The following is a 24244-nucleotide window of genomic DNA, read 5'->3' as shown; positions in this document are numbered from 1 at the left end:
ACAGGCCTTTGGAAGAGATGTTCCCGGTAGGCTGTAAGAGCACTGTGCAGAGCGAGTTGTTTCTTAGGTTCCCAAAGAGCTGGAAGCAAGATGCTGTGGGGCCCAACTCGCCCTTTGGAAAGAAGCCTGCACGTTGTGCCTTTCAGCTCTAGGGCAAAGTAGCACACCCAGAGCAGAAGTCCTACTTCAGCCAGATCAGGCCTGCAAAGAAACTGCGTTTCACAGGCCTTTGGAAGAGATGTTCCCGGTTGGCCGTAAGAGCACTCTGCAGAGAGAGTGGTTTCTTAGATTCCCAAAGAGCTGGAAGCAAGATGCTGTGGGGCCCAACTCGCCCTTTGGAAAGAAGCCTGCACGTTGTGCCTTTCAGCTCTAGGGTAAAGTAGCACACCCAGACAAGAAGTCCTACATCAGCCAGATCAGGCCTTCAAATAAACTGCGTTTCACGGGCCTTTGGAAGAGATGTTCCCGGTAGGCTGTAAGAGCACTGTGCAGAGCGAGTTGTTTCTTAGGTTCCCAAAGAGCTGGAAGCAAGATGCTGTGGGGCCCAACTCGCCCTTTGGAATGAAGCCTGCACGTTGTGCCTTTCAGCTCTAGGGCAAAGTAGCACACCCAGACCAGAAGGCTTACTTCAGCCAGATCAGGCCTGCAAAGAAACTGCGTTTCACATTCCTTTGGAAGAGATGTTCTCACTTGGTTGGAAGAGCACTGTGCAGAGCGAGTTGTTTCTTAGCTGCCCAAAGAGGTGGAAGCCCCACCTTGTGGGGCCTGTCTGCCCTTGAGGAGTCAAGACAGGACTTTGAGCCTTGCAACTCTAGGCCGATGTAGGACACGGCATAGCAGCAGTTCTACCTCAGCGAGATAAGGCCTACAAAGAAACTGCATTTCTCAGGCCTTTGCAAGAGATGTTCTCGGTTGGCTGTAAGAGAGGTCTGCAGAGCGAGTTGTTTCTTAGCTTCCCAAAGAGCTGGAGGCAAGATGCTTTGGGGCCCAACTCGCCCTTTGGAAAGAAGCCTGCACGTTGTGCCTTTCAGCTCTAGGGCAAAGTAGCACACCCAGAGCAGAAGTCCTACTTCAGCCAGATCAGGCCTGCATAGAAACTGCGTTTCACATGCCTTTGTAAGATATGTTCTCCCTAGGCTGTAAGAGCACTGTCAGAGCGAGTTGGTTCTTAGCTTCCCAAAGAGCTGGAAGCAAGGTGCTTTGGGGCCCAACTCGCCCTTTGGAAAGAAGCCTGCACGTTGTGCCTTTCAGCTCTAGGGCAAAGTAGCACACCCAGAGCAGAAGTCCCACTTCAGCCAGATCAGGCCTGGAAAGAAACTGCGTTTCACAGGCCTTTGGAAGAGATGTTCCCGGTTGGCCGTAAGAGCACTCTGCAGAGAGAGTGGTTTCTTAGATTCCCAAAGAGCTGGAAGCAAGATGCTGTGGGGCCCAACTCGCCCTTTGGAAAGAAGCCTGCACGTTGTGCCTTTCAGCTCTAGGGCAAAGTAGCACACCCAGAGCAGAAGTCCTACTTCAGCCAGATCAGGCCTGCAAAGAAACTGCGTTTCACAGGCCTTTGGAAGAGATGTTCCCGGTAGGCTGTAAGAGCACTGTGCAGAGCGAGCTGTTTCTTAGCTTGCCAAAGAGCTGGAAGCAAGATGCTGTGGGGCCCAACTCGCCCTTTGGAAAGAAGCCTGCACGTTGTGCCTTTCAGCTCTAGGGCAAAGTAGCACACCCAGAGCAGAAGTCCTACTTCAGCCAGATCAGGCCTGCAAAGAAACTGCGTTTCACAGGCCTTTGGAAGAGATGTTCCCACTAGGCTGTAAGAGCACTGTGCAGAGCGAGTTGTTTCTTAGCTTCCCAAAGAGCTGGAAGCAAGATGCTGTGGGGCCCAACTCGCCCTTTGGAAAGAAGCCTGCACGTTGTGCCTCTCAGCTCTAGGGCAAAGTAGCACACCCAGAGCAGAAGTCCTACTTCAGCCAGATCAGGCCTGCAAAGAAACTGCGTTTCACAGGCCTTTGGAAGAGATGTTCCCACTAGGCTGTAAGAGCACTGTGCAGAGCGAGTTGTTTCTTAGCTTCCCAAAGAGCTGGAAGCAAGATGCTGTGGGGCCCAACTCGCCCTTTGGAAAGAAGCCTGCACGTTGTGCCTTTCAGCTCTAGGGCAAAGTAGCACACCCAGAGCAGAAGTCCTACTTCAGCCAGATCAGGCCTGCAAAGAAACTGCGTTTCACAGGCCTTTGGAAGAGATGTTCCCGGTAGGCTGTAAGAGCACTGTGCAGAGCGAGTGGTTTCTTAGCTTCCCAAAGAGCTGGAAGCAAGATGCTGTGGGGCCCAACTCGCCCTTTGGAAAGAAGCCTGCACGTTGTGCCTTTCAGCTCTAGGGCAAAGTAGCACACCCAGAGCAGAAGTCCTACTTCAGCCAGATCAGGCCTGCAAAGAAACTGCGTTTCACAGGCCTTTGGAAGAGATGTTCCCGGTAGGCTGTGAGAGCACTGTGCAGAGCGAGTTGTTTCTTAGCTTCCCAAATAGCTGGAAGCAAGATGCTGTGGGGCCCAACTCGCCCTTTGGAAAGAAGCCTGCACGTTGTGCCTTTCAGCTCTAGGGCAAAGTAGCACACCCACAGCAGAAGTCCTACTTCAGCCAGATCAGGCCTGCAAAGAAACTGCGTTTCACAGGCCTTTGGAAGAGATGTTCCCACTAGGCTGTAAGAGCACTGTGCAGAGCGAGTTGTTTCTTAGCTTCCCAAAGAGCTGGAAGCAAGATGCTGTGGGGCCCAACTCGCCCTTTGGAAAGAAGCCTGCACGTTGTGCCTTTCAGCTCTAGGGCAAAGTAGCACACCCAGAGCAGAAGTCCTACTTCAGCCAGATCAGGCCTGCAAAGAAACTGCGTTTCACAGGCCTTTGGAAGAGATGTTCCCACTAGGCTGTAAGAGCACTGTGCAGAGCGAGTTGTTTCTTAGCTTCCCAAAGAGCTGGAAGCAAGATGCTGTGGGGCCCAACTCGGCCTTTGGAAAGAAGCCTGCACGTTGTGCCTTTCAGCTCTAGGGCAAAGTAGCACACCCAGAGCAGAAGTCCTACTTCAGCCAGATCAGGCCTGCAAAGAAACTGCGTTTCACAGGCCTTTGGAAGAGATGTTCCCGGTAGGCTGTAAGAGCACTGTGCAGAGCGAGTTGTTTCTTAGCTTCCCAAAGAGCTGGAAGCAAGATGCTGTGGGGCCCAACTCGCCCTTTGGAAAGAAGCCTGCACGTTGTGCCTTTCAGCTCTAGGGCAAAGTAGCACACCCAGAGCAGAAGTCCTACTTCAGCCAGATCAGGCCTGCATAGAAACTGCGTTTCACAGGCCTTTGGAAGAGATGTTCGCGGTAGGCTGTAAGAGCACTGTGCAGAGCGAGTTGTTTCTTAGGTTCCCAAAGAGCTGGAAGCAAGATGCTGTGGGGCCCAACTCGCCCTTTGGAAAGAAGCCTGCACGTTGTGCCTTTCAGCTCTAGGGCAAAGTAGCACACGGAGAGCAGAAGTCCTACTTCAGCAAGACCAGGCCCGCAAAGAAACTCCGTTTCACAGGCCTTTGGAAGAGATGTTCCCGGTAGGCTGTAAGAGCACTGTGCAGAGCGAGTTGTTTCTTAGCTTCCCAAAGAGCTGGAATCAAGATGCTGTGGGGCCCAACTCGCCCTTTGGAAAGAAGCCTGCACGTTGTGCCTTTCAGCTCTAGGGCAAAGTAGCACTCCCAGAGCAGAAGTCCTACTTCAGCCAGATCAGTCCTGCAAAGAAACTGCGTTTCACAGGCCTTTGGAAGAGATGTTCCCACTAGGCTGTAAGAGCACTGTTCAGAGCGAGTGGTTTCTTAGCTTCCCAAAGAGCTGGAAGCAAGATGCTGTGGGGCCCAACTCGCCCTTTGGAAAGAAGCCTGCACGTTGTGCCTTTCAGCTCTAGGGCAAAGTAGCACACCCAGAGCAGAAGTCCTACTTCAGCCAGATCAGGCCTGCAAAGAAACTGCGTTTCACAGGCCTTTGGAAGAGATGTTCCCGGTAGGCTGTAAGAGCACTGTGCAGAGCGAGTTGTTTCTTAGCTTCCCAAAGAGCTGGAAGCAAGATGCTGTGGGGCCCAACTCGCCCTTTGGAAAGAAGCCTGCACGTTGTGCCTTTCAGCTCTAGGGCAAAGTAGCACACCCAGAGCAGAAGTCCTACTTCAGCCAGATCAGGCCTGCAAAGAAACTGCGTTTCACCGGCCTTTGGAAGAGATGTTCCCACTAGGCTGTAAGAACACTGTGCAGAGAGAGTTGTTTCTTAGCTTCCCAAAGAGCTGGAAGCAAGATGCTGTGGGGCCCAACTCGCCCTTTGGAAAGAAGCCTGCACGTTGTGCCTTTCAGCTGTAGGGCAAAGTAGCACACCCACAGCAGAAGTCCTACTTCAGCCAGATCAGGCCTGCAAAGAAACTGCGTTTCACAGGCCTTTGGAAGAGATGTTCTCACTTGGTTGGAAGAGCACTGTGCAGAGCGAGTTGTTTCTTAGCTGCCCAAAGAGGTGGAAGCCCCACCTTGTGGGGCCTGTCTGCCCTTGAGGAGTCAAGACAGGACTTTGAGCCTTGCAACTCTAGGCCGATGTAGGACACGGCATAGCAGCAGTTCTACCTCAGCGAGATAAGGCCTACAAAGAAACTGCATTTCTCAGGCCTTTGCAAGAGATGTTCTCGGTTGGCTGTAAGAGAGGTCTGCAGAGCGAGTTGTTTCTTAGCTTCCCAAAGAGCTGGAGGCAAGATGCTTTGGGGCCCAACTCGCCCTTTGGAAAGAAGACATCACTTTGAGCCTTGCAGCTCTAGGGGAATGTAGCACACCCAGAGCAGAAGTCCTACTTCAGCCAGATCAGGCCTGCATAGAAACTGCGTTTCACATGCCTTTGTAAGATATGTTCTCCCTAGGCTGTAAGAGCACTGTCAGAGCGAGTTGGTTCTTAGCTTCCCAAAGAGCTGGAAGCAAGGTGCTTTGGGGCCCAACTCGCCCTTTGGAAAGAAGCCTGCACGTTGTGCCTTTCAGCTCTAGGGCAAAGTAGCACACCCAGAGCAGAAGTCCTACTTCTGCCAGATCAGGCCTGCAAAGGAACTGCGTATCACAGGCCTTTGTAAGAGATATTCCCGGTAGGCTGTAAGAGCACTGTGCAGAGCGAGTTGTTTCTTAGCTACCGAAAGAGCTGGAATCTGGACCTGAGGGACTTGTCTACCCTTGTGGAAACAAGGCAAGACTTTGTGCCTTGCAGCTCTAGCGCCATGTAGGACCCGGCAGAGCAGAAGTTCTACTTCAGCCAGATCAGGGCTGGGAATAAACTGCGTTTCACAGGCCTTTGTAAGACTCGTTCCCTGTAGGCTGTAAAACACCAGTGCAGAGCAAGTTGTTTCTTAGCGGCCTAAAGAGGTGGAAGCCCCACGCTGTGGGGCCTGTCTGCCCTTGAGGAGTCAAGGCAGGACTTTGAGCCTTGCAACACTAGGCCAAAGAAGGATATGCCATAGCAGCAGTTCTACCTCAGCGAGATAAGGCCTGCAAAGAAACTGCATTTCTCAGGCCTTTGCAAGAGATGCTCCCAGTTGGCTGTAAGAGAGGTCTGCAGAGCCAGTTGTTTCTTAGCTTCCCAAAGAGCTGGAAGCAAGATGCTGTGGGGTCCAACTCGCCCTTTCGAAAGAAGCCTGCACGTTGTGCCTTTCAGCTCTAGGGCAAAGTAGCACACCCAGAGCAGAAGTCCTACTTCAGCCAGATCAGGCCTGCAAAGAAACTGCGTTTCACAGGCCTTTGGAAGAGATGTTCCCGGTAGGCTGTAAGAGCACTGTGCAGAGCGAGTTGTTTCTTAGCTTCCCAAAGAGCTGGAAGAAAGATGCTGAGGGGCCCAACTCGCTTTTTGGAAAGGAGACGGCACGTTGTGCCTTTCAGCCCTAGGGCAATGTAGCACACCCAGAGAAGAAGTTCTAATTCAGCCAGATCAGGCCTGCAAAGAAACTGCGTTTCACAGGCCTTTGGAAGAGATGTTCCCGGTAGGCTGTAAGAGCACTGTGCACAGCGAGCTGTTTCTCAGCTTCCAAAGAGCTGGAAGCAAGATGCCTTGGGGCCCAAATCGCCCTTTGGAAATGAGACTGCACGTTGCGCCTTTCAGCTCTAGGGCAAGGTGGCACACCCAGAGCAGAAGTTCTACTTCAGCCAGATGAGGCCTGCATAGAAACTGCGTTTCACAGGCCTTTCTGAGAGATGTTTCCGGTAGGCTGTAAGAGCACTGTGCAGAGCGAGTTGTTTCTTAGCTTCCCAAAGAGCTGGAAGCAAAATGCTTTGGGGCTCAACTCGCCCTTTGGAATGAAGACTGCGGGTTGTGCCTTTCAGCTCCAGGGGAATGTAGCACACCCAGAGCAGAAGTTCTACTTCAGCCAGATCAGGGCTGGGAATAAACTGCCTTTCACAGGCCTTTGTAAGACGCGTTCCCTGTAGGCTGTAAAACACCAGTGCAGAGCAAGTTGTTTCTTAGCGGCCTAAAGAGGTGGAAGCCCCACGCTGTGGGGCCTGTCTGCCCTTGAGGAGTCAAGGCAGGACTTTGAGCCTTGCAACACTAGGCCAAAGAAGGATATGCCATAGCAGCAGTTCTACCTCAGCGAGATAAGGCCTGCAAAGAAACTGCATTTCTCAGGCCTTTGCAAGAGATGCTCCCAGTTGGCTGTAAGAGAGGTCAGCAGAGCCAGTTGTTTCTTAGCTTCCCAAAGAGCTGGAAGCAAGATGCTGTGGGGTCCAACTCGCCCTTTCGAAAGAAGCCTGCACGTTGTGCCTTTCAGCTCTAGGGCAAAGTAGCACACCCAGAGCAGAAGTCCTACTTCAGCCAGATCAGGCCTGCAAAGAAACTGCGTTTCACAGGCCTTTGGAAGACATGTTCCCGGTAGGCTGTAAGAGCACTGTGCAGAGCGAGTTGTTTCTTAGCTTCCCAAAGAGCTGGAAGCAAGATGCTGTGGGGCCCAACTCGCCCTTTGGAAAGAAGCCTGCACGTTGTGCCTTTCAGCTCTAGGGCAAAGTAGCACACCCAGAGCAGAAGTCCTACTTCAGCCAGATCAGGCCTGCAAAGAAACTGCGTTTCACAGGCCTTTGGAAGAGATGTTCCCGGTAGGCTGTAAGAGCACTGTGCAGAGCGAGTTGTTTCTTAGCTTCCCAAAGAGCTGGAAGCAAGATGCTGTGGGGCCCAACTCGCCCTTTGGAAAGAAGCCTGCACGTTGTGCCTTTCAGCTCTAGGGCAAAGTGGCACACCCACAGCAGAAGTCCTACTTCAGCCAGATCAGGCCTGCAAAGAAACTGCGTTTCACAGGCCTTTGGAAGAGATGTTCCCGGTAGGCTGTAAGAGCACTGTGCAGAGCGAGTTGTTTCTTAGCTTCCCAAAGAGCTGGAAGCAAGATGCTGTGGGGCCCAACTCGGCCTTTGGAAAGAAGCCTGCACGTTGTGCCTTTCAGCTCTAGGGCAAAGTAGCACACCCACAGCAGAAGTCCTACTTCAGCCAGATCAGGCCTGCAAAGAAACTGCGTTTCACAGGCCTTTGGAAGAGATGTTCCCGGTAGGCTGTAAGAGCACTGTGCAGAGCGAGTTGTTTCTTAGCTTCCCAAAGAGCTGGAAGCAAGATGCTGTGGTGCCCAACTCGCCCTTTGGAAAGAAGCCTGCACGTTGTGCCTTTCAGCTCTAGGGCAAAGTAGCACACCCAGAGCAGAAGTCCTACTTCAGCCAGATCAGGCCTGCAAAGAAACTGCGTTTCACAGGCCTTTGGAAGAGATGTTCCCGGTAGGCTGTAAGAGCACTGTGCAGAGCGAGTTGTTTCTTAGCTTCCCAAAGAGCTGGAAGCAAGATGCTGTGGGGCCCAACTCGCCCTTTGGAAAGAAGCCTGCACGTTGTGCCTTTCAGCTCTAGGGCAAAGTAGCACACCCACAGCAGAAGTCCTACTTCAGCCAGATCAGGCCTGCAAAGAAACTGCGTTTCACAGGCCTTTGGAAGAGATGTTCCCGGTAGGCTGTAAGAGCACTGTGCAGAGCGAGTTGTTTCTTAGCTTCCCAAAGAGCTGGAAGCAAGATGCTGTGGGGCCCAACTCGCCCTTTGGAAAGAAGCCTGCACGTTGTGCCTTTCAGCTCTAGGGCAAAGTAGCACACCCACAGCAGAAGTCCTACTTCAGCCAGATCAGGCCTGCAAAGAAACTGCGTTTCACAGGCCTTTGGAAGAGATGTTCCCGGTAGGCTGTAAGAGCACTGTGCAGAGCGAGTTGTTTCTTAGCTTCCCAAAGAGCTGGAAGCAAGATGCTGTGGGGCCCAACTCGCCCTTTGGAAAGAAGCCTGCACGTTGTGCCTTTCAGCTCTAGGGCAAAGTAGCACACCCAGAGCAGAAGTCCTACTTCAGCCAGATCAGGCCTGCAAAGAAACTGCGTTTCACAGGCCTTTGGAAGAGATGTTCCCGGTAGGCTGTAAGAGCACTGTGCAGAGCGAGTTGTTTCTTAGCTTCCCAAAGAGCTGGAAGCAAGATGCTGTGGGGCCCAACTCGGCCTTTGGAAAGAAGCCTGCACGTTGTGCCTTTCAGCTCTAGGGCAAAGTAGCACACCCAGAGCAGAAGTCCTACTTCAGCCAGATCAGGCCTGCAAAGAAACTGCGTTTCACAGGCCTTTGGAAGAGATGTTCCCGGTAGGCTGTAAGAGCACTGTGCAGAGCGAGTTGTTTCTTAGCTTCCCAAAGAGCTGGAAGCAAGATGCTGTGGGGCCCAACTCGGCCTTTGGAAAGAAGCCTGCACGTTGTGCCTTTCAGCTCTAGGGCAAAGTAGCACACCCACAGCAGAAGTCCTACTTCAGCCAGATCAGGCCTGCAAAGAAACTGCGTTTCACAGGCCTTTGGAAGAGATGTTCCCGGTAGGCTGTAAGAGCACTGTGCAGAGCGAGTTGTTTCTTAGCTTCCCAAAGAGCTGGAAGCAAGATGCTGTGGGGCCCAACTCGGCCTTTGGAAAGAAGCCTGCACGTTGTGCCTTTCAGCTCTAGGGCAAAGTAGCACACGCAGAGCAGAAGTCCTACTTCAGCCAAAAGAGGCCTGCAAAGAAACTGCGTTTCACAGGCCTTTGGAAGAGATGTTCCCGGTAGGCTGTAAGAGCACTGTGCAGAGCGAGTTGTTTCTTAGCTTCCCAAAGAGCTGGAAGCAAGATGCTGTGGGGCCCAACTCGCCCTTTGGAAAGAAGCCTGCACGTTGTGCCTTTCAGCTCTAGGGCAAAGTAGCACACCCAGACCAGAAGACTTACTTCAGCCAGATCAGGCCTGCAAAGAAACTGCGTTTCACATTCCTTTGGAAGAGATGTTCTCACTTGGATGGAAGAGCACTGTGCAGAGCGAGTTGTTTCTTAGCTTCCCAAAGAGCTGGAAGCAAGATGCTGTGGGGCCCAACTCGCCCTTTGGAAAGAAGCCTGCACGTTGTGCTTTTCAGCTCTAGGGCAAAGTAGCACACCCAGAGCAGAAGTCCTACTTCAGCCAGATCAGGCCTGCAAAGAAACTGCGTTTCACCGGCCTTTGGAAGAGATGTTCCCACTAGGCTGTAAGAACACTGTGCAGAGAGAGTTGTTTCTTAGCTTCCCAAAGAGCTGGAAGCAAGATGCTGTGGGGCCCAACTCGCCCTTTGGAAAGAAGCCTGCACGTTGTGCCTTTCAGCTCTAGGGCAAAGTAGCACACCCAGAGCAGAAGTCCTACTTCAGCCAGATCAGGCCTGCAAAGAAACTGCGTTTCACAGGCCTTTGGAAGAGATGTTCCCACTAGGCTGTAAGAGCACTGCGCAGAGCGAGTTGTTTCTTAGCTTCCCAAAGAGCTGGAAGCAAGATGCTGTGGGGCCCAACTCGGCCTTTGGAAAGAAGCCTGCACGTTGTGCCTTTCAGCTCTAGGGCAAAGTAGCACACCCACAGCAGAAGTCCTACTTCAGCCAGATCAGGCCTGCAAAGAAACTGCGTTTCACAGGCCTTTGGAAGAGATGTTCCCGGTAGGCTGTAAGAGCACTGTGCAGAGCGAGTTGTTTCTTAGCTTCCCAAAGAGCTGGAAGAAAGATGCTGAGGGGCCCAACTCGCTTTTTGGAAAGGAGACGGCACGTTGTGCCTGTCAGCCCTAGGGCAATGTAGCACACCCAGAGAAGAAGTTCTAATTCAGCCAGATCAGGCCTGCAAAGAAACTGCGTTTCACAGGCCTTTGGAAGAGATGTTCCCGGTAGGCTGTAAGAGCACTGTGCACAGCGAGCTGTTTCTCAGCTTCCAAAGAGCTGGAAGCAAGATGCTTTGGGGCCCAACTCGCCCTTTGGAAATGAGACTGCACGTTGCGCCTTTCAGCTCTAGGGCAAGGTGGCACACCCAGAGCAGAAGTTCTACTTCAGCCAGATGAGGCCTGCATAGAAACTGCGTTTCACAGGCCTTTCTGAGAGATGTTCCCGGTAGGCTGTAAGAGCACTGTGCAGAGCGAGTTGTTTCTTAGCTTCCCAAAGAGCTGGAAGCAAAATGCTTTGGGGCTCAACTCGCCCTTTGGAATGAAGACTGCGGGTTGTGCCTTTCAGCTCCAGGGGAATGTAGCACACCCAGAGCAGAAGTTCTACTTCAGCCAGATCAAGGCTGGGAAGAAACTGCGTTTCACAGGCCTTTGTAAGACTTGTTCCCTGTAGGCTGCAAAACAACAGTGCAGAGCAAGTTGTTTCTTAGCTGCCCAAAGAGGTGGAAGCCCCACGCTGTGGGGCCTGTCTGCCCTTGAGGAGTCAAGGCAGGACTTTGAGCCTTGCAACTCTAGGCCGATGTAGGACATGGCATAGCAGCAGTTCTACCTCAGCGAGATAAGGCCTGCAAAGAAACTGCGTTTCACAGGCCTTTGGAAGAGATGTTCCCGGTATGCTGTAAGAGCACTGTGCAGAGCGAGTTGTTTCTTAGCTTCCCAAAGAGCTGGAAGCAAGATGCTGTGGGGCCCAACTCGCCCTTTGGAAAGAAGCCTGCACGTTGTGCCTTTCAGCTCTAGGGCAAAGTAGCACACCCAGAGCAGAAGTCCTACTTCAGCCAGATCAGGCCTGCAAAGAAACTGCGTTTCACAGGCCTTTGGAAGAGATGTTCCCAATAGGATCTAAGAGCACTGTGCAGAGCGAGTTGTTTCTTAGCTTCCCAAAGAGCTGGAAGCAAGATGCTGTGGGGCCCAACTCGCCCTTTGGAAAGAAGACTGCACGTTGTGCCTTTCAGCTCTAGGGCAAAGTAGCACACCCAGAGCAGAAGTCCTACTTCAGCCAGATCAGGCCTGCAAAGCAACTGCGTTTCACAGGCCTTTGGAAGAGATGTTCCCACTAGGCTGTAAGAGCACTGTGCAGAGCGAGTTGTTTCTTAGCTTCCCAAAGAGCTGGAAGCAAGATGCTGTGGGGCCCAACTCGCCCTTTGGAAAGAAGCCTGCACGTTGTGCCTTTCAGCTCTAGGGCAAAGTAGCACACCCAGAGCAGAAGTCCTACTTCAGCCAGATAAGGCCTGCAAAGAAACTGCGTTTCACAGGCCTTTGGAAGAGATGTTCCCACTAGGCTGTAAGAGCACTGTGCAGAGCGAGTTGTTTCTTAGCTTCCCAAAGAGCTGGAAGCAAGATGCTGTGGTGCCCAACTCGCCCTTTGGAAAGAAGACTGCACGTTGTGCCTATCAGCTCTAGGGCCGAGTAGCACACCCAGAGCAGAAGTCCTACTTCAGCCAGATCAGGCCTGCAAAGAAACTGCGTTTCACAGGCCTTTGGAAGAGACGTTCCCGGTAGGCTGTAAGAGCACTGTGCAGAGCGAGTTGTTTCTTAGCTTCCCAAAGAGCTGGAAGCAAGATGCTGTGGGGCCCAACTCGCCCTTTGGAAAGAAGCCTGCACGTTGTGCCTTTCAGCTCTAGGGCAAAGTAGCACACCCAGAGCAGAAGTCCTACTTCAGCCAGATCAGGCCTGCAAAGAAACTGCGTTTCACAGGCCTTTGGAAGAGATGTTCCCACTAGGCTGTAAGAGCACTGTGCAGAGCGAGTTGTTTCTTAGCTTCCCAAAGAGCTGGAAGCAAGATGCTGTGGGGCCCAACTGGCCCTTTGGAAAGAAGCCTGCACGTTGTGCCTTTCAGCTCTAGGGCAAAGTAGCACCCCAGAGCAGAAGTCCTACTTCAGCCAGATCAGGCCTGCAAAGAAACTGCGTTTCACAGGCCTTTGGAAGAGATGTTCCCGGTAGGCTGTAAGAGCACTGTGCAGAGCGAGTTGTTTCTTAGCTTCCCAAAGAGCTGGAAGCAAGATGCTGTGGGGCCCAACTCGCCCTTTGGAAAGAAGTCTGCACGTTGTGCCTTTCAGCTCTAGGGCAAAGTAGCACACCCAGAGCAGAAGTCCTACTTCAGCCAGATCAGGCCTGCAAAGAAACTGCGTTTCACAGGCCTTTGGAAGAGATGTTCCCGGTAGGCTGTAAGAGCACTGTGCAGAGCGAGTTGTTTCTTAGCTTCCCAAGAGCTGGAAGCAAGATGCTGTGGGGCCCAACTCGCCCTTTGGAAAGAAGCCTGCACGTTGTGCCTTTCAGCTCTAGGGCAAAGTAGCACACCCAGAGCAGAAGTCCTACTTCAGCCAGATCAGGCCTGCAAAGAAACTGCGTTTCACAGGCCTTTGGAAGAGATGTTCCCGGTAGGCTGTAAGAGCACTGTGCAGAGCGAGTTGTTTCTTAGCTTCCCAAAGAGCTGGAAGCAAGATGCTGTGGGGCCCAACTCGCCCTTTGGAAAGAAGCCTGCACGTTGTGCCTTTCAGCTCTAGGGCAAAGTAGCACACCCAGAGCAGAAGTCCTACTTCAGCCGGATCAGGCCTGCAAAGAAACTGCGTTTCACAGGCCTTTGGAAGAGATGTTCCCGGTAGGCTGTAAGAGCACTGTGCAGAGCGAGTTGTTTCTTAGCTTCCCAAAGAGCTGGAAGCAAGATGCTGTGGGGCCCAACTCGGCCTTTGGAAAGAAGCCTGCACGTTGTGCCTTTCAGCTCTAGGGCAAAGTAGCACACCCAGAGCAGAAGTCCTACTTCAGCCAGATCAGGCCTGCAAAGAAACTGCGTTTCACAGGCCTTTGGAAGAGATGTTCCCACTAGGCTTTAAGAAGACTGTGCAGAGCGAGTTGTTTCTTAGCTTCCCAAAGAGCTGGAAGCAAGATGCTGTGGGGCCCAACTCGCCCTTTGGAAAGAAGCCTGCACGTTGTGCCTTTCAGCTCTAGGGCAAAGTAGCACACCCAGAGCAGAAGTCCTACTTCAGCCAGATCAGACCTGCAAAGAAACTGCGTTTCCCAGGCCTTTGGAAGAGATGTTCCCACTAGGCTGTAAGAGCACTGTGCAGAGCGAGTTGTTTCTTAGCTTCCCAAAGAGCTGGAAGCAAGATGCTGTGGGGCCCAACTCGCCCTTTGGAAAGAAGCCTGCACGTTGTGCCTTTCAGCTCCAGGGCAAAGTAGCACACCCAGAGCAGAAGTCCTACTTCAGCCAGATCAGGCCTGCAAAGAAACTGCGTTTCACAGGCCTTTGGAAGAGATGTTCCCACTAGGCTGTAAGAGCACTGTGCAGAGCGAGTTGTTTCTTAGCTTCCCAAAGAGCTGGAAGCAAGATGCTGTGGGGCCCAACTCGCCCTTTGGAAAGAAGCCTGCACGTTGTGCCTTTCAGCTCTAGGGCAAAGTAGCACCCCAGAGCAGAAGTCCTACTTCAGCCAGATCAGGCCTGCAAAGAAACTGCGTTTCACAGGCCTTTGGAAGAGATGTTCCCGGTAGGCTGTAAGAGCACTGTTCAGAGCGAGTTGTTTCTTAGCTTCCCAAAGAGCTGGAAGCAAGATGCTGTGGGGCCCAACTCGCCCTTTGGAAAGAAGTCTGCACGTTGTGCCTTTCAGCTCTAGGGCAAAGTAGCACACCCAGAGCAGAAGTCCTACTTCAGCCAGATCAGGCCTGCAAAGAAACTGCGTTTCACAGGCCTTTGGAAGAGATGTTCCCGGTAGGCTGTAAGAGCACTGTGCAGAGCGAGTTGTTTCTTAGCTTCCCAAGAGCTGGAAGCAAGATGCTGTGGGGCCCAACTCGCCCTTTGGAAAGAAGCCTGCACGTTGTGCCTTTCAGCTCCAGGGCAAAGTAGCACACCCAGAGCAGAAGTCCTACTTCAGCCAGATCAGGCCTGCAAAGAAACTGCGTTTCACAGGCCTTTGGAAGAGATGTTCCCGGTAGGCTGTAAGAGCACTGTGCAGAGCGAGTTGTTTCTTAGCTTCCCAAAGAGCTGGAAGCAAGATGCTGTGGGGCCCAACTCGCCCTTTGGAAAGAAGCCTGCACGTTGTGCCTTTCAGCTCTAGGGCAAAGTAGCACACCCAGAGCAGAAGTCCTACTTCAGCCAGATCAGGCCTGCAAAGAAACTGCGTTTCACCGGCCTTTGGAAGAGATGTTCCCACTAGGCTGTAAGAACACTGTGCAGAGAGAGTTGTTTCTTAGCTTCCCAAAGAGCTGGAAGCAAGATGCTGTGGGGCCCAACTCGCCCTTTGGAAAGAAGCCTGCACGTTGTGCCTTTCAGCTCTAGGGCAAAGTAGCACACCCAGAGCAGAAGTCCTACTTCAGCCAGATAAGGCCTGCAAAGAAACTGCGTTTCAAAGGCCTTTGGAAGAGATGTTCCCGGTAGGCTGTAAGAGCACTGTGCAGAGCGAGTTGTTTCTTAGCTTCCCAAAGAGCTGGAAGCAAGATGCTGTGGGGCCCAACTCGCCCTTTGGAAAGAAGCCTGCACGTTGTGCCTTTCAGCTCTAGGGCAAAGTAGCACACCCAGAGCAGAAGTCCTACTTCAGCCAGATCAGGCCTGCAAAGAAACTGCGTTTCACAGGCCTTTGGAAGAGATGTTCCCGGTAGGCTGTAAGAGCACTGTGCAGAGCGAGTTGTTTCTTAGCTTCCCAAAGAGCTGGAAGCAAGATGCTGTGGGGCCCAACTCGCCCTTTGGAAAGAAGCCTGCACGTTGTGCCTTTCAGCTCTAGGGCAAAGTAGCACACCCAGAGCAGAAGTCCTACTTCAGCCAGATCAGGCCTGCAAAGAAACTGCGTTTCACCGGCCTTTGGAAGAGATGTTCCCACTAGGCTGTAAGAACACTGTGCAGAGAGAGTTGTTTCTTAGCTTCCCAAAGAGCTGGAAGCAAGATGCTGTGGGGCCCAACTCGCCCTTTGGAAAGAAGCCTGCACGTTGTGCCTTTCAGCTCTAGGGCAAAGTAGCACACCCACAGCAGAAGTCCTACTTCAGCCAGATCAGGCCTGCAAAGAAACTGCGTTTCACAGGCCTTTGGAAGAGATGTTCCCGGTAGGCTGTAAGAGCACTGTGCAGAGCGAGTTGTTTCTTAGCTTCCCAAAGAGCTGGAAGCAAGATGCTGTGGGGCCCAACTCGCCCTTTGGAAAGAAGCCTGCACGTTGTGCCTTTCAGCTCTAGGGCAAAGTAGCACACCCAGAGCAGAAGTCCTACTTCAGCCGGATCAGGCCTGCAAAGAAACTGCGTTTCACAGGCCTTTGGAAGAGATGTTCCCGGTAGGCTGTAAGAGCACTGTGCAGAGCGAGTTGTTTCTTAGCTTCCCAAAGAGCTGGAAGCAAGATGCTGTGGGGCCCAACTCGCCCTTTGGAAAGAAGCCTGCACGTTGTGCCTTTCAGCTCTAGGGCAAAGTAGCACACCCAGAGCAGAAGTCCTACTTCAGCCAGATCAGGCCTGCAAAGAAACTGCGTTTCCCAGGCCTTTGGAAGAGATGTTCCCACTAGGCTGTAAGAGCACTGTGCAGAGCGAGTTGTTTCTTAGCTTCCCAAAGAGCTGGAAGCAAGATGCTGTGGGGCCCAACTGGCCCTTTGGAAAGAAGCCTGCACGTTGTGCCTTTCAGCTCTAGGGCAAAGTAGCACACCCAGAGCAGAAGTCCTACTTCAGCCAGATCAGGCCTGCAAAGAAACTGCGTTTCACAGGCCTTTGGAAGAGATGTTCCCGGTAGGCTGTAAGAGCACTGTGCAGAGCGAGTTGTTTCTTAGCTTCCCAAAGAGCTGGAAGCAAGATGCTGTGGGGCCCAACTCGCCCTTTGGAAAGAAGACTGCACGTTGTGCCTTTCAGCTCTAGGGCAAAGTAGCACACCCAGAGCAGAAGTCCTACTTCAGCCAGATCAGGCCTGCAAAGAAACTGCGTTTCACAGGCCTTTGGAAGAGATGTTCCCACTAGGCTCTAAGAGCACTGTGCAGAGCGAGTTGTTTCTTAGCTTCCCAAAGAGCTGGAAGCAAGATGCTGTGGGGCCCAACTCGCCCTTTGGAAAGAAGCCTGCACGTTGTGCCTTTCAGCTCTAGGGCAAAGTAGCACACCCAGAGCAGAAGTCCTACTTCAGCCAGATCAGGCCTGCAAAGCAACTGCGTTTCACAGGCCTTTGGAAGAGATGTTCCCACTAGGCTGTAAGAGCACTGTGCAGAGCGAGTTGTTTCTTAGCTTCCCAAAGAGCTGGAAGCAAGATGCTGTGGGGCCCAACTCGCCCTTTGGAAAGAAGCCTGCACGTTGTGCCTTTCAGCTCTAGGGCAACGTAGCACACCCAGAGCAGAAGTCCTACTTCAGCCAGATCAGGCCTGCAAAGAAACTGCGTTTCCCAGGCCTTTGGAAGAGATGTTCCCACTAGGCTGTAAGAGCACTGTGCAGAGCGAGTTGTTTCTTAGCTTCCCAAAGAGCTGGAAGCAAGATGCTGTGGGGCCCAACTCGCCCTTTGGAAAGAAGCCTGCACGTTGTGCCTTTCAGCTCTAGGGCAAAGTAGCACACCCAGAGCAGAAGTCCTACTTCAGCCGGATAAGGCCTGCAAAGAAACTGCGTTTCACAGGCCTTTGGAAGAGATGTTCCCGGTAGGCTGTAAGAGCACTGTGCAGAGCGAGTTGTTTCTTAGCTTCCCAAAGAGCTGGAAGCAAGATGCTGTGGGGCCCAACTCGCCCTTTGGAAAGAAGCCTGCACGTTGTGCCTTTCAGCTCTAGGGCAAAGTAGCACACCCAGAGCAGAAGTCCTACTTCAGCCAGATCAGGCCTGCAAAGAAACTGCGTTTCACAGGCCTTTGGAAGAGATGTTCCCACTAGGCTGTAAGAGCACTGTGCAGAGCGAGTTGTTTCTTAGCTTCCCAAAGAGCTGGAAGCAAGATGCTGTGGGGCCCAACTCGCCCTTTGGAAAGAAGCCTGCACGTTGTGCCTTTCAGCTCTAGGGCAAAGTAGCACCCCAGAGCAGAAGTCCTACTTCAGCCAGATCAGGCCTGCAAAGAAACTGCGTTTCACAGGCCTTTGGAAGAGATGTTCCCGGTAGGCTGTAAGAGCACTGTGCAGAGCGAGTTGTTTCTTAGCTTCCCAAAGAGCTGGAAGCAAGATGCTGTGGGGCCCAACTCGCCCTTTGGAAAGAAGTCTGCACGTTGTGCCTTTCAGCTCTAGGGCAAAGTAGCACACCCAGAGCAGAAGTCCTACTTCAGCCAGATCAGGCCTGCAAAGAAACTGCGTTTCACAGGCCTTTGGAAGAGATGTTCCCACTAGGCTTTAAGACCACTGTGCAGAGCGAGTTGTTTCTTAGCTTCCCAAAGAGCTGGAAGCAAGATGCTGTGGGGCCCAACTCGCCCTTTGGAAAGAAGACTGCACGTTGTGCCTTTCAGCTCTAGGGCAAAGTAGCACACCCAGAGCAGAAGTCCTACTTCAGCCAGATCAGACCTGCAAAGAAACTGCGTTTCCCAGGCCTTTGGAAGAGATGTTCCCACTAGGCTGTAAGAGCACTGTGCAGAGCGAGTTGTTTCTTAGCTTCCCAAAGAGCTGGAAGCAAGATGCTGTGGGGCCCAACTGGCCCTTTGGAAAGAAGCCTGCACGTTGTGCCTTTCAGCTCTAGGGCAAAGTAGCACACCCAGAGCAGAAGTCCTACTTCAGCCAGATAAGGCCTGCAAAGAAACTGCGTTTCAAAGGCCTTTGGAAGAGATGTTCCCGGTAGGCTGTAAGAGCACTGTGCAGAGCGAGTTGTTTCTTAGCTTCCCAAAGAGCTGGAAGCAAGATGCTGTGGGGCCCAACTCGCCCTTTGGAAAGAAGCCTGCACGTTGTGCCTTTCAGCTCTAGGGCAAAGTAGCACACCCAGAGCAGAAGTCCTACTTCAGCCAGATCAGGCCTGCAAAGAAACTGCGTTTCACAGGCCTTTGGAAGAGATGTTCCCGGTAGGCTGTAAGAGCACTGTGCAGAGCGAGTTGTTTCTTAGCTTCCCAAAGAGCTGGAAGCAAGATGCTGTGGGGCCCAACTCGCCCTTTGGAAAGAAGCCTGCACGTTGTGCCTTTCAGCTCTAGGGCAAAGTAGCACACCCAGAGCAGAAGTCCTACTTCAGCCAGATAAGGCCTGCAAAGAAACTGCGTTTCAAAGGCCTTTGGAAGAGATGTTCCCGGTAGGCTGTAAGAGCACTGTGCAGAGCGAGTTGTTTCTTAGCTTCCCAAAGAGCTGGAAGCAAGATGCTGTGGGGCCCAACTCGCCCTTTGGAAAGAAGCCTGCACGTTGTGCCTTTCAGCTCTAGGGCAAAGTAGCACACCCAGAGCAGAAGTCCTACTTCAGCCAGATCAGGCCTGCAAAGAAACTGCGTTTCACAGGCCTTTGGAAGAGATGTTCCCGGTAGGCTGTAAGAGCACTGTGCAGAGCGAGTTGTTTCTTAGCTTCCCAAAGAGCTGGAAGCAAGATGCTGTGGGGCCCAACTCGCCCTTTGGAAAGAAGCCTGCACGTTGTGCCTTTCAGCTCTAGGGCAAAGTAGCACACCCAGAGCAGAAGTCCTACTTCAGCCAGATCAGGCCTGCAAAGAAACTGCGTTTCACCGGCCTTTGGAAGAGATGTTCCCACTAGGCTGTAAGAACACTGTGCAGAGAGAGTTGTTTCTTAGCTTCCCAAAGAGCTGGAAGCAAGATGCTGTGGGGCCCAACTCGCCCTTTGGAAAGAAGCCTGCACGTTGTGCCTTTCAGCTCTAGGGCAAAGTAGCACACCCAGAGCAGAAGTCCTACTTCAGCCAGATAAGGCCTGCAAAGAAACTGCGTTTCAAAGGCCTTTGGAAGAGATGTTCCCGGTAGGCTGTAAGAGCACTGTGCAGAGCGAGTTGTTTCTTAGCTTCCCAAAGAGCTGGAAGCAAGATGCTGTGGGGCCCAACTCGCCCTTTGGAAAGAAGCCTGCACGTTGTGCCTTTCAGCTCTAGGGCAAAGTAGCACACCCAGAGCAGAAGTCCTACTTCAGCCAGATCAGGCCTGCAAAGAAACTGCGTTTCACAGGCCTTTGGAAGAGATGTTCCCGGTAGGCTGTAAGAGCACTGTGCAGAGCGAGTTGTTTCTTAGCTTCCCAAAGAGCTGGAAGCAAGATGCTGTGGGGCCCAACTCGCCCTTTGGAAAGAAGCCTGCACGTTGTGCCTTTCAGCTCTAGGGCAAAGTAGCACACCCAGAGCAGAAGTCCTACTTCAGCCAGATCAGGCCTGCAAAGAAACTGCGTTTCACCGGCCTTTGGAAGAGATGTTCCCACTAGGCTGTAAGAACACTGTGCAGAGAGAGTTGTTTCTTAGCTTCCCAAAGAGCTGGAAGCAAGATGCTGTGGGGCCCAACTCGCCCTTTGGAAAGAAGCCTGCACGTTGTGCCTTTCAGCTGTAGGGCAAAGTAGCACACCCACAGCAGAAGTCCTACTTCAGCCAGATAAGGCCTGCAAAGAAACTGCGTTTCACAGGCCTTTGGAAGAGATGTTCCCGGTAGGCTGTAAGAGCACTGTGCAGAGCGAGTTGTTTCTTAGCTTCCCAAAGAGCTGGAAGCAAGATGCTGTGGGGCCCAACTCGCCCTTTGGAAAGAAGCCTGCACGTTGTGCCTTTCAGCTCTAGGGCAAAGTAGCACACCCAGAGCAGAAGTCCTACTTCAGCCGGATCAGGCCTGCAAAGAAACTGCGTTTCACAGGCCTTTGGAAGAGATGTTCCCGGTAGGCTGTAAGAGCACTGTGCAGAGCGAGTTGTTTCTTAGCTTCCCAAAGAGCTGGAAGCAAGATGCTGTGGGGCCCAACTCGCCCTTTGGAAAGAAGCCTGCACGTTGTGCCTTTCAGCTCTAGGGCAAAGTAGCACACCCAGAGCAGAAGTCCTACTTCAGCCAGATCAGGCCTGCAAAGAAACTGCGTTTCACAGGCCTTTGGAAGAGATGTTCCCACTAGGCTTTAAGAAGACTGTGCAGAGCGAGTTGTTTCTTAGCTTCCCAAAGAGCTGGAAGCAAGATGCTGTGGGGCCCAACTCGCCCTTTGGAAAGAAGCCTGCACGTTGTGCCTTTCAGCTCTAGGGCAAAGTAGCACACCCAGAGCAGAAGTCCTACTTCAGCCAGATCAGACCTGCAAAGAAACTGCGTTTCCCAGGCCTTTGGAAGAGATGTTCCCACTAGGCTGTAAGAGCACTGTGCAGAGCGAGTTGTTTCTTAGCTTCCCAAAGAGCTGGAAGCAAGATGCTGTGGGGCCCAACTCGCCCTTTGGAAAGAAGCCTGCACGTTGTGCCTTTCAGCTCCAGGGCAAAGTAGCACACCCAGAGCAGAAGTCCTACTTCAGCCAGATCAGGCCTGCAAAGAAACTGCGTTTCACAGGCCTTTGGAAGAGATGTTCCCACTAGGCTGTAAGAGCACTGTGCAGAGCGAGTTGTTTCTTAGCTTCCCAAAGAGCTGGAAGCAAGATGCTGTGGGGCCCAACTCGCCCTTTGGAAAGAAGCCTGCACGTTGTGCCTTTCAGCTCTAGGGCAAAGTAGCACCCCAGAGCAGAAGTCCTACTTCAGCCAGATCAGGCCTGCAAAGAAACTGCGTTTCACAGGCCTTTGGAAGAGATGTTCCCGGTAGGCTGTAAGAGCACTCTTCAGAGCGAGTTGTTTCTTAGCTTCCCAAAGAGCTGGAAGCAAGATGCTGTGGGGCCCAACTCGCCCTTTGGAAAGAAGTCTGCACGTTGTGCCTTTCAGCTCTAGGGCAAAGTAGCACACCCAGAGCAGAAGTCCTACTTCAGCCAGATCAGGCCTGCAAAGAAACTGCGTTTCACAGGCCTTTGGAAGAGATGTTCCCGGTAGGCTGTAAGAGCACTGTGCAGAGCGAGTTGTTTCTTAGCTTCCCAAGAGCTGGAAGCAAGATGCTGTGGGGCCCAACTCGCCCTTTGGAAAGAAGCCTGCACGTTGTGCCTTTCAGCTCCAGGGCAAAGTAGCACACCCAGAGCAGAAGTCCTACTTCAGCCAGATCAGGCCTGCAAAGAAACTGCGTTTCACAGGCCTTTGGAAGAGATGTTCCCGGTAGGCTGTAAGAGCACTGTGCAGAGCGAGTTGTTTCTTAGCTTCCCAAAGAGCTGGAAGCAAGATGCTGTGGGGCCCAACTCGCCCTTTGGAAAGAAGCCTGCACGTTGTGCCTTTCAGCTCTAGGGCAAAGTAGCACACCCAGAGCAGAAGTCCTACTTCAGCCGGATCAGGCCTGCAAAGAAACTGCGTTTCACAGGCCTTTGGAAGAGATGTTCCCGGTAGGCTGTAAGAGCACTGTGCAGAGCGAGTTGTTTCTTAGCTTCCCAAAGAGCTGGAAGCAAGATGCTGTGGGGCCCAACTCGCCCTTTGGAAAGAAGCCTGCACGTTGTGCCTTTCAGCTCTAGGGCAAAGTAGCACACCCAGAGCAGAAGTCCTACTTCAGCCAGATCAGGCCTGCAAAGAAACTGCGTTTCACAGGCCTTTGGAAGAGATGTTCCCACTAGGCTTTAAGAAGACTGTGCAGAGCGAGTTGTTTCTTAGCTTCCCAAAGAGCTGGAAGCAAGATGCTGTGGGGCCCAACTCGCCCTTTGGAAAGAAGCCTGCACGTTGTGCCTTTCAGCTCTAGGGCAAAGTAGCACACCCAGAGCAGAAGTCCTACTTCAGCCAGATCAGACCTGCAAAGAAACTGCGTTTCCCAGGCCTTTGGAAGAGATGTTCCCACTAGGCTGTAAGAGCACTGTGCAGAGCGAGTTGTTTCTTAGCTTCCCAAAGAGCTGGAAGCAAGATGCTGTGGGGCCCAACTGGCCCTTTGGAAAGAAGCCTGCACGTTGTGCCTTTCAGCTCCAGGGCAAAGTAGCACACCCAGAGCAGAAGTCCTACTTCAGCCAGATCAGGCCTGCAAAGAAACTGCGTTTCACAGGCCTTTGGAAGAGATGTTCCCGGTAGGCTGTAAGAGCACTGTGCAGAGCGAGTTGTTTCTTAGCTTCCCAAAGAGCTGGAAGCAAGATGCTGTGGGGCCCAACTCGCCCTTTGGAAAGAAGACTGCACGTTGTGCCTTTCAGCTCTAGGGCAAAGTAGCACACCCAGAGCAGAAGTCCTACTTCAGCCAGATCAGGCCTGCAAAGAAACTGCGTTTCACAGGCCTTTGGAAGAGATGTTCCCACTAGGCTCTAAGAGCACTGTGCAGAGCGAGTTGTTTCTTAGCTTCCCAAAGAGCTGGAAGCAAGATGCTGTGGGGCCCAACTCGCCCTTTGGAAAGAAGCCTGCACGTTGTGCCTTTCAGCTCTAGGGCAAAGTAGCACACCCAGAGCAGAAGTCCTACTTCAGCCAGATCAGGCCTGCAAAGCAACTGCGTTTCCCAGGCCTTTGGAAGAGATGTTCCCACTAGGCTGTAAGAGCACTGTGCAGAGCGAGTTGTTTCTTAGCTTCCCAAAGAGCTGGAAGCAAGATGCTGTGGGGCCCAACTCGCCCTTTGGAAAGAAGCCTGCACGTTGTGCCTTTCAGCTCTAGGGCAAAGTAGCACACCCAGAGCAGAAGTCCTACTTCAGCCAGATCAGACCTGCAAAGAAACTGCGTTTCCCAGGCCTTTGGAAGAGATGTTCCCACTAGGCTGTAAGAGCACTGTGCAGAGCGAGTTGTTTCTTAGCTTCCCAAAGAGCTGGAAGCAAGATGCTGTGGGGCCCAACTCGCCCTTTGGAAAGAAGCCTGCACGTTGTGCCTTTCAGCTCCAGGGCAAAGTAGCACACCCAGAGCAGAAGTCCTACTTCAGCCAGATCAGGCCTGCAAAGAAACTGCGTTTCCCAGGCCTTTGGAAGAGATGTTCCCGGTAGGCTGTAAGAGCACTGTTCAGAGCGAGTTGTTTCTTAGCTTCCCAAAGAGCTGGAAGCAAGATGCTGTGGGGCCCAACTCGCCCTTTGGAAAGAAGTCTGCACGTTGTGCCTTTCAGCTCTAGGGCAAAGTAGCACACCCAGAGCAGAAGTCCTACTTCAGCCAGATCAGGCCTGCAAAGAAACTGCGTTTCACAGGCCTTTGGAAGAGATGTTCCCGGTAGGCTGTAAGAGCACTGTGCAGAGCGAGTTGTTTCTTAGCTTCCCAAGAGCTGGAAGCAAGATGCTGTGGGGCCCAACTCGCCCTTTGGAAAGAAGCCTGCACGTTGTGCCTTTCAGCTCCAGGGCAAAGTAGCACACCCAGAGCAGAAGTCCTACTTCAGCCAGATCAGGCCTGCAAAGAAACTGCGTTTCACAGGCCTTTGGAAGAGATGTTCCCGGTAGGCTGTAAGAGCACTGTGCAGAGCGAGTTGTTTCTTAGCTTCCCAAAGAGCTGGAAGCAAGATGCTGTGGGGCCCAACTCGCCCTTTGGAAAGAAGCCTGCACGTTGTGCCTTTCAGCTCTAGGGCAAAGTAGCACACCCAGAGCAGAAGTCCTACTTCAGCCGGATCAGGCCTGCAAAGAAACTGCGTTTCACAGGCCTTTGGAAGAGATGTTCCCGGTAGGCTGTAAGAGCACTGTGCAGAGCGAGTTGTTTCTTAGCTTCCCAAAGAGCTGGAAGCAAGATGCTGTGGGGCCCAACTCGCCCTTTGGAAAGAAGCCTGCACGTTGTGCCTTTCAGCTCTAGGGCAAAGTAGCACACCCAGAGCAGAAGTCCTACTTCAGCCAGATCAGGCCTGCAAAGAAACTGCGTTTCACAGGCCTTTGGAAGAGATGTTCCCACTAGGCTTTAAGAAGACTGTGCAGAGCGAGTTGTTTCTTAGCTTCCCAAAGAGCTGGAAGCAAGATGCTGTGGGGCCCAACTCGCCCTTTGGAAAGAAGACTGCACGTTGTGCCTTTCAGCTCTAGGGCAAAGTAGCACACCCAGAGCAGAAGTCCTACTTCAGCCAGATCAGACCTGCAAAGAAACTGCGTTTCCCAGGCCTTTGGAAGAGATGTTCCCACTAGGCTGTAAGAGCACTGTGCAGAGCGAGTTGTTTCTTAGCTTCCCAAAGAGCTGGAAGCAAGATGCTGTGGGGCCCAACTGGCCCTTTGGAAAGAAGCCTGCACGTTGTGCCTTTCAGCTCTAGGGCAAAGTAG

The sequence above is a fragment of the Equus caballus genome, chromosome 29, assembly GCF_041296265.1.
Source record: "Equus caballus isolate H_3958 breed thoroughbred chromosome 29, TB-T2T, whole genome shotgun sequence".
NCBI lineage: Eukaryota > Metazoa > Chordata > Mammalia > Perissodactyla > Equidae > Equus > Equus caballus.
This window is presented reverse-complemented; position numbering follows the sequence as displayed.